Source organism: Humulus lupulus, chromosome X (genome assembly GCF_963169125.1).
Source record: "Humulus lupulus chromosome X, drHumLupu1.1, whole genome shotgun sequence".
Taxonomy (NCBI): Eukaryota; Viridiplantae; Streptophyta; class Magnoliopsida; order Rosales; family Cannabaceae; genus Humulus; species Humulus lupulus.
Window position 1 is genome coordinate 39,606,114 of NC_084802.1, and position 10,307 is coordinate 39,616,420.

A 10,307-nucleotide genomic window follows, 5' to 3' on the forward strand; every position below is an offset into this window, starting at 1 on the left:
GGTGCAGTGAGTTGGGATTGAATTTCATGCTCATGCAAGTGGTCCACAAATTCATAATTCAAGTACTCTCCTCCTCAATCAGATCGAATAACTTTCAGTGATTTACCTAATTATTTTTCATCTTCATCTTGGAATTCTTTAAACTTTCCAAAAATTTCAGATTTCTTTTGCATCAAATATAGGTAACCATATCTTGAATAATCGTCAAAGAAGGTGACGAAATATTCAAACCCTCCTCTTGCTTGCACATTAAGTGATCCACACACATCAGTGTGTACGAGATGGAGTGGTTCTATGGCTCTTGAACCTTTTGCAGAGAAAGGTCTTTTGGTCACCCTTCCTTCCAAATAAGATTCACAGACTGGAAGAGAACCAAAAATTAATTCTCTTAAAGGTCCCTCCTTTGCAAGTCAGTTAATTCTATCCAAGCCAGTATGCCCTAATCTCAAATTCCATAGATATTTTTCACTATCGGAGTCATTCTTTTGATGTTTAATAGACCTTGGGTATGTTGTATACAGATCGCTCTTTTGCCTTAAGTTTATACAGCCCATCATCGGATTTTGCATGACATATTTCAATACTAGATCTTGACATAACAATAGAATTATTATTGAAAGAATATCAAGACCTTGTTCATGCAACATGGAAATAATAAAGTTCTTAATTAATAATCACATTACTAATCATAAACTAAAAAAAATTCTAAAACGTTAGTTTTCTTGTTCTAAACAGAAATCTCAAATCTCTAAAATAAGAACAGACTAAAAATTTTAAATTGTTCATAACAAAATTAAAATTCTAAATAAAACTAAAACCTAGCTCCATCTATATCTAGCATCTGGTGCACAGTTAACCTCTTTCTGGAAATATTTTTAACCTACGATGAAGAACAAACAACAAAAAATATAATTAATGGCATGTGTGAGTACAATAATCACTAGAAAAATATATGTAAATCATATTTACCTTTGTTTCTTTTAAACGATTAGACATAGAAACTTCATCAGCTTCGTCTATAATCGAGTGCCATATATCATAGGCACTCTCAATATGTATATATTTTCCTATCATTTCGTCATGCAAGCTACAAAGCAAGCAATAATGAGCAAAATGATTGGACTTACTCCAATCACTATATTTTTCATGTTCTTCATAGCCATGTGAAAAATTTGGAATTGATGGGGGCTTTTCAACAACCACATTAATCAAGTTTTTTAGTTTTGAGAACGATCATCATTCCCGAAAACCAACAATGCATGTCATTTAAATCAAATGTGAGAATTTCGTGGAAGACATCAAGGATATGTTTAGGAGATGACATGATTGCTAAAATAAATAAATAATATCACAAAATAAATTTATCACATATTATGAATACAATGAATTTTTGGAATAGTAAATATGATGCATGAATGCAACAAATTTAAATAACACATTAATATAATTATTACTAATTTCGCGATAAATTAATTTAAAAATTAATGGACCAACCTTAGGGTAGGTAAGACTAATCTCAAATTAATTTTGAGACAATTCTCAAATCCATAAGTGAAAACATAAAATCAACTATTTTCTCTTTTGCTTTACGAACAACTGCGAGTTTGGTCAAGATTAACTAGTTTGCTCGAAAGCCTAGTTAACCTTTGTGAGTGTAACCCATTATTTTAGATTAATGACTTAACTCAAGAATGTGCCTTAGGGTCAGTCAAACTTGAAATACATCATTCAATCCTATTCTTTAAAGAAGTTAACCTTGAATAATAACACATTAAGAAAACTTCCTTAGGGGGACACAAACAAAGGTGCCTCGAGGCCAATTCTATGAAACATCGGTGTTAACTAATAATGGAGACCATAGGAGTTATTGTTATGACTCCTCCTCCCACTCACTATTTTAGAATATGTGTTTTCTCAAAACATCCTATGCTTTTTAATTAATTAAATTAATCAAATTAATTTACCAAATGATATTCTAATAATTACTAATCTCATTAAGCATTTAAACATTTAAATAAGAATTAATCAAACTACTATATAGGCATTTTAAACTATCTAGTCAATAAGTGCTCTAATTATTAAGAATATCATTTCCCTATCTAATAAAATTAATTATCAAATAGGTCTTGAAATTAACACTTACAATTTACCACTTTGTTCTAGTTTAAAGTAGATTAATTATATGATTCATTAAATGCATATTATTAAATAGGACGTTCCTAATCAAAACATGTTTCTACTTGATATGAGATGTATGCTTTAATTATATACTGTGTGGGTAATATGTATGACATGCTATAATGCATGACGATGTTATTAAACACATTTAATACATTCAAATATTTAAATAAATAAATGTGAGCTGAGTGTTTTGGGTATTTCTAGAAAAATTACAACACTTACAATAAATTACAAAATAAAATTTTAAAAAAAATCAAAGCTTCATGTAGAATCTCCATTTCCATCTTTTTTTTGTCTGCTATTATTTTTATGCCATCAAGCCAAATTTTGAATTATAAATGACTTCAATAATTTTTAAACAATCTTTTAAAATTATTGAACTTGGCTAATTAAAGCCCAATTGGTCATTTAGGTCCATTTTGAACTTGGGCCACTTAATTTAAAATTTCATTAGAATTTTAAAATTCCAATTAACAATTTGGGCCAAGCCCACAAATTCAAGGAAAATATCAGCCATTCTAGGGCTCGGGTAAGGAACCAAATGGTGATATTTTGCAATAAGGGGCTTGGATTGGTGGGGTGACTCAAGGAGCCACCTATCTCACCAAGCCACAAAGGCTACGACTTAAGGACGCTGAAGGCAAGGCGTGCAAGGACTCGGAGAGCCAGGTGTACTTGGGCGCGAGAGCCAGGCACACAGGAGGCGGGTGCTCAACGTGCATGGCGTCAAAGCCAGGCGGACAAGACTCAGGGAGCCAAGTGCGCAGGAGCTTTGGAGACAAGGCGCAGGGGCGCTGGAGACAAGGTGCAGGGGCCTGAGGATCATGTACGCAAGGGGTGCGGGGCTCAGACGCTAGGTGCGGCTGACGTGTTGGGCAGTCACAGGGCTAGGGTGCCTATTGTAACATGCCATCCTTGAGGGCATGTTACAAGCTAAGTTGGTGCTCGGTCAGATGCACACACGAGGGTGCATGCTGGTGAGCATGTTGATGCCTAGTTTGTATGGCAGTGGAATTTTCGTAAATATCTTCAATATTACCCAGAAATGGAATGGACTTAGTAGTTCCCATATTGAAGGGTCAATGAATGCAATGGTGCGATCAGAATTGGGAGACTCAGAGAATTGGCAAGCTGAGAGCCAAATATGTCTCCCAAGAAAAAAACATATATGTTTCTAGTAGAAGGCTAAAAGCTTAGAAGGCTCTTTGTAGAGGGAGCACCTAGTGTCAGCTCTCCACCACCCCCTAGCGCACATGTGCCAAGTGAGCTACTACTAGTCCGAAGGGATTGTAGGGTGGACATATGAGGGCCACGAAGGGACTCATATGTCTCCATGAGTAGGAGTACTCATGGACATTACCGAGCCGCCTCGGTAGTGCATTGAAGTGTGCTGTCAGAGGTTTATGGGTACGATTCCCTTGGCTTGCCGGTATACCACTTGCATCGAACGTGGCCCAAACCTCCGAGAGACGTCCTGGTACTCCATGGCCTCAAGTCTTGGCATAATATGGCATGGGAATTCATTCTTGGGACTTATTAGCATACATGCATTGGAGGGTGCACAATGCTTGAGAAGGATAAAGGTTCGGTGTGTGCTACTAATCTGGCAGCTAGTCTCGAGGGCCTACCAACATGAGTGAAGGTATGGTGCCTTGAGGATTGGACCATGGACGTACGGGAGTCCTTCGACCTTGATAGGAGTTATTCGAATAGTATTGAATGGGGCATGAGGAAAGGTGTTGGCACGTCACCTTGGTGTAGACTCTTGGCCACACATGTTACCTTGGCTTGCGAATGTCTGGGTAAGCATTAGTGTAATGCCCTAAAATCCCTAATGAGATTTAATGGTTGGATAAGTAGGCCGGGAGGTCCATAATTGATTTATTATGCCATTAATTGATTATGTGCATGTTTATGTGAATTATATTATAATATGATGTTAAATGCATGCATGTGGGTCCACATTTCATCATAGGGGCATTTTGGTAATTTGGCCCGTTTGAGGGCGTAATTGTCTATTTTCATGCATGTTGGTGAATCATTGATGAGGCCACATCATAATGTGGATTTTTTCGAGCCATTCGGCATGAGACAATCTTAGAGTGCAAGTTAGCGATTTGGTAATAACAGGATTAAGTTCGAGGTGAGTCTCGGGGTAATTTGGTGATTAGATCATTGCCAAAAATTAAAGGGTAATGGGATATGATTTATTGGTATTTGAGAATTTTGGGAATAACGGGAATTGGAGGGTGTTAATTATGATTAACGAAATAGGCGAGAAAGGATGATTTTGTCCTTGGAGGTTGTTTAGAGTTTTAATTAGGCTTTGGGGCAATAAGGTCTTTTCACCCTAAGTTATATATTAGCCATTGAAGGATATAGAACCTTGTCAAAAATAAAGTAAGCTTCTTCTCTCCCGTACATCATTTCCTTCTCTTTTTCCTTTGGATTTTTGAGCTTCTTTTGAGGATTCAAGATAGAGAAGTGGACCTTGAGGGCTTAGGATTGTGTTCCACCATTGAAGAGGGTTCTAAACTAAGCTTGAGGTAAGGTCATAGCCATTAAAACTCTGGTTTGCTCTATTTTTCTATTGGATTTCTACGTTTGATATTGAGAATTAATGGGAGTTTTTGGCTAGGGTTACTTGGGTTATGATGCCTAGAACATGTGTAGATGGCTTTTGGGTTCATTTGGGATGTTAAATGAGGTTTGGAAGTTGGTTTTTCAGGTTGGAAATGGTGGTGTCGAAGGATGGGAAAACCAGGGTTGAAAACCCTAGTTGTAGCACTACAGCGCCCATCACTGGGCGCTACAGCGCTAGCCAGGGGCATTCTGCTCTGCCAAGGGAGCTAGGGCGCTAGGGGGGTAGCACTAGAGCACTACTCCCCTTTTCCAGATTCCTGTTTTGGGCACTTTTGAGGGTTTTTGGCTCAAGGTTTCAATTCCTAAGGCTCGGGATCGAATCTACTCAACATTTGAGTACAATTTGGGGTCTCGGGAGTGAGGTTTAGGTCAAGAACCTTTTATGGTTCATTTTCATTAATGGGGGTTATAATTTGTTATGACTAGGTAACCGCTAAGGAATCAAAAGGTCGATCGTTCTCAAGGGTCGTTATTTTACTATTTCTCGCTCGAACCAGAGGTAAGAAAATTGCACCCCATATGTGACATGCATGGTTATTATTGAAGCATGTTGAGTGTTTAAATGTGGACATTGATTGCATATCAAATTCTTAGCAAATCTTGCTTACTTGTGAATGGCACTGACTCATTAGTCACAATCGGCAATGGTGTCAGTAGTAACTGTGAAGCTGTGACTCATTAGTCAAGTTCGGCAGTATTACTAAGCACTGGTCGTATGGTATTGACTCATAAGTCAAGAAAGGTCTTAGCGTGTTTAACGCAAGCCGAAAAGATTAGATCTAAATGACATCAGCATTGAATGACTCATCATGAGCATTAATGCCGGACCTACCTCAAGTTCGATGAAAAACAAAAGCGCTTGTCTATCCTGTGGCTAGTCACTTAGAGTCAGGGCCAGAAGATCCAGGTGACTAGATAGTCACATGGCTATGGGTGTTGAGCCCACGTTAGTGACTTACTCATCAGTCACTCATCTGGTTTACATTAGTGACCTGCTCATTAGTCACTCATCAGATTAGGGCTATAAGCGCCATTATGGTTAACAGAACCTTAAGTGTTAAATCACTCATCTGATTAGGGCTATAAGCTCAATCATGGTTAACAGAACCTCAAAGTGTTATTCACTCATCTGTTCTTGGCTATAAGCTCTATATGATTATCATGATCATCATTTGATATTATATACATGCAGTAATGAGTTTTCTTGCTGAGCCTTGGCTCACGGTTGCTATGTGGTGCAGGTAAAGGGAAAGAAAAGCTCACCCAGCCTTGAGTGGAGAGCTTAGGTGGCGAAGTGTACATATGCGATCGCTTGACCACCACGGCCAAGGAGTTTCTCAGAGGAACTAGGGGGTTAACCCTATTTTTTTCGCTTAGTTCGGCGGGTTGTAATTTTTATGCTGTAATGACCATTTTGAATTGTAAATGACTTGTAAACGTTTTTATGGGCCCATGTACAGTTTTATGTTTTAAATAAAATACATCCTATTCTTTTTATTGAGTTTTTCACCTTAGCCTATTAATAACACCTAGATGCACGGTTATAACCAAATGAATCGATTAGCGAGTTAAGCACAGTTCAAAGCTCACAGTAACGGTCTTGGAGTAACCAGGGTGTTACAACTTGGTATCATAGTGTGCCAAGGTTTATGGTTCTTGTAGACCGGCTGGGCATGTACACTCACCACTTAAGACAAGCTCGACTCATGGTTTGGTAACTATTTATGTGGTTATATATTTAACTGCTTAAATATAGTATAAAGGTTTTACCTGTCTACATGAGATACCTTGATAAGGTTGTGCCTTAACTACTGCATCATCAGCAAGAATGTGCTAATTAGTACTGATATTGCTTGAACATACTCATTAGTATTGTTCATTATGAATTATTATTTGATACATAATAAATGTTAAATGTTATAATCATGTATCCATCTATATATTTGTATAATTGTGGAATAGGTAATTATCTGTTGATCTTGGACCGTGAGGCGGCAAGATGTTTGTTATTACTGCTTAACTGGACGCATTGATTGTTTCAGCACAGTATAAGTGATAGAGTGATTCCAAGACAGACAGATTCATCAGCTGGCCAAGAAGATCAAGGCCAGAATAATAGGCAGGGTCAAGAGAATGACCAGAGTCAGATTCCACAGCCAGATCCTGAGAGCTGGCAGCAATTTTTTAATGACCTGCATGCCACAATATTGAGGCAGGAAGAAGAACTCCGCCTCCTAAGACAACAGCAGGTTCCTGCCGCGACCAGTGTACCTGAGGCACCATCTATATCGGTGCCAGTAGTTGAGCAGCTGCCTGAGGCTGGAAGTAAATGGGAGTCTTTTTATGAAAGGTTTGGGAAACAACAACCTCTAGTATTTGAGGGCAGTGCAGATCCTGCTAAAGCTGAGCAGAGGATGAGCATGATTACCACCATCCTTGATTTTATAAGGGTGACTAGTAATGAGAGGATGAGTTGTGCCACTTATATGTTTCAGGAGGATGCCCGAATTTGGTGGGAAGTTATATCCCAAACCAGAAACATCAATGCCCTGAGTTGGGAAGAGTTTCAGACTTTGTTTAATGATAAGTATTATAATGATGCCATCAGGGCTTCTAAGGCCGAGGAGTTTATCAGATTACTTCAAGGAAGTTTATCAGTGACTGAGTATGCCCTGAAGTTTGATAGATTGGCAAAGTTTTCCATGGAGCTGGTACCCACTGATGGGACCAGAAGGGAGAGGTTTCTCCAGGGGCTACAGCCTAGATTAGCCCATGATGTTCGTATCACCACTGTGGCTAGAGTTACTACTTATGCACAGGAGGTGGAGAAGACACTCACAACTGAGAGCGCAGAGAACAAGATCTGGCGGGACAATGCTGCCAGAAGGGAATAAAGGAGGACAGGTTCTCCATTTTTGGGTTCTGGTAAGGGTGGAGGCCCCAGTGATCAGAAGAGGAAGGTTCCTGATACCTTCCCCGCTCCAGGTCCTAACAAACGACCCTGTGGTATTTCAATTGGTCGTTAGGGTGGCAGTGAGGCCTGGAAGACTCACCCCGAATGCCCTAGATGCAAGAGGCACCATTTGGGAGAGTGTAGGGCAAAGGCTTGCTTTTTATGTGGAGCAGTGGGTCATTTTAAGAAAGATTTCCCTAAGGCAAGAAAGGAAGAACCCAGGAAAGCGGACAGCTCGGCCCCAGCTCGAGTCTTCGCATTGACACAAGCAGAAGCTGAGGCTTCACCCTTAGTAGTTACAGGTCAGCTTCTTAGTGCTGGAACACCTTATACTGTTTTGATTGATTCTAGTGCTACACATTCTTTTGTTGCTAGTTGAATTATTGATAGACTGTGTAGACCATGTGATTATTATGCTGTGGGGTTTGGAACCTTATTACCCACTGGGGATTTTGTGGTATCCAGGAGATGGGTCAGATCTTTGCCAGTGACAGTGGAGGGTAGAGAGTTGTCAGCGGATTTAATAGAGTTAATTATGACTGACTTTGACATGATTCTTGGTATGGACTGGTTAGTGAAGTATGGGGCAACCATTGATTGCAGAAGAAAGATGATCACCTTTGAGCTTGAAGGTGGGGATCTTTTTGTGTTTGCTGGTACTGTGCATGGACCTCACATACCTATGATTTCTGTTTTGAGGGCTAGAGACCTATTGCAAGGAGGTTGCATAGGATTCATAGCCAGTGTGGTGGATACCACTCAGGTCATGCCAGTGAGACCAGAAGAGACCAGACTAGTCTGTGAGTTTCCAGAAGATTTACCAGGGTTGCCACCACACAGAGAGATTGAGTTTGTGATAGAACTGGCACTAGGGACGGAGCCAGTGTCTAGAGCACCTTACAGAATGGCCCCAACTGAGTTGAAAGAATTGAAAGTACAGTTGCAAGAACTGTTGGAATTGGGTTTTATCAGACCTAGTTTCTCACCTTGGGGTGCGCTAGTTCTGTTTGTGAAAAAGAAGGATGGTTCTCTGAGGATGTGTATTGATTACAGAGAACTGAATAAGTTAACAATTAAGAATAAGTATCCTTTGCCAAGGATAGACGATCTATTTGATCATTTGCAAGGAAAAAAGGGTATTCTCAAAGATAGACCTTCGTTCTGGTTATCATCAGTTGAGGGTCAAGGAGGGAGACATACCAAAGACTATTTTTCACACCTGATATGGGCATTATGAGTTCTTAGTCATGTCTTTTGGATTAACTAATGCCCCAGCTGCTTTCATGGATTTGATCATCTTCATTGATTATCTGGACTAGTTTGTGATCAGCTTCATCGATGATATCCTGGTTTATTCTCAGTCAAAGTCAGAACATGAGCAACATCTGAGATTGGTTCTACAGAGACAGAGGGAGCACAGTCTATTTGCAAAGTTCAAGAAATGTGAGTTCTAGTTATCTTAGGTATCTTTCCTTGGGCATATTGTCAGTAAGGATGGGATTAAGGTAGATCCAGCCAAGATTGAGGCAGTCAGAGATTGTCCAAGGCCAAAGAATGCTTCAGAGGTTAGAAGTTTCCTTGGATTGGCAGGTTATTACATGTGTTTTGTGGAAGGGTTCTCTAAGATTGCTACTTCATTGACTGAGTTGACACGCAAGAACCAGAAGTTTTTATGGTCAAACAGGTGTGAGAACAGCTTCCAGGAAATGAAGCAGAGGTTGATTACAGCTCCAATTCTGAGTCTCCCAACAGATCAGGAGAAGTTTTTAATTTACTGCGATTCTTCACATCAAGGTTTGAGCTGTGTTCTGATGCAGTCAGGGAAGGTGATTGCTTATGCCTCACATCAGCTGAAGGAGTATGAACAGAGATATCTCACTCATGATTTGGAGTTAGCGGTTGTGGTCTTTTCTTTAAAGGTATGGAAGCATTACCTTTATGGGGAGAAGTGTGAGATCTACACTGACCACAAGAGCCTAAAATACTTCTTCACACAAAAAGACTTGAATATGCGACAAAGGCATTGGCTGGAGTTAGTAAAAGATTATGATTGTGAGATTTTGTATCATCCAGGAAAAGCCAACGTGGTAGCTGATGCTTTAAGCTGGAAGGGTCCATGACAGATTTATAGTGCGAGGCTGATAGCCAGAGAATTAGCAGATGATATGACCAGAGCTGGTATATAGTTGTTGGTGGGCTAGTTGGCCAATATTACGCTATAGTCTACGCTGTTGGAAAGAATCGAGGAGGGTCAGTTTGATGATCCACAACTGATCAAGATTAGAGAGGATGTTTTGGCTGGAGTATCCAGAGATTATACAATTTTTGATTTGGGCTTGCTAAGATACAAGGGTCGGATATGTGTTCCGTTAGACACTACTTTGAGACGGGAGATTCTGGATGAATCTCATACTACTCCTTATTCTTTGCATCCAGGCACCACAAATATATATCAGGATGTGAGATCATTGTATTGGTGGCCTAGGATGAAGAAGAATGTAGTAGAATATGCGACTAAGTGCTTGACATG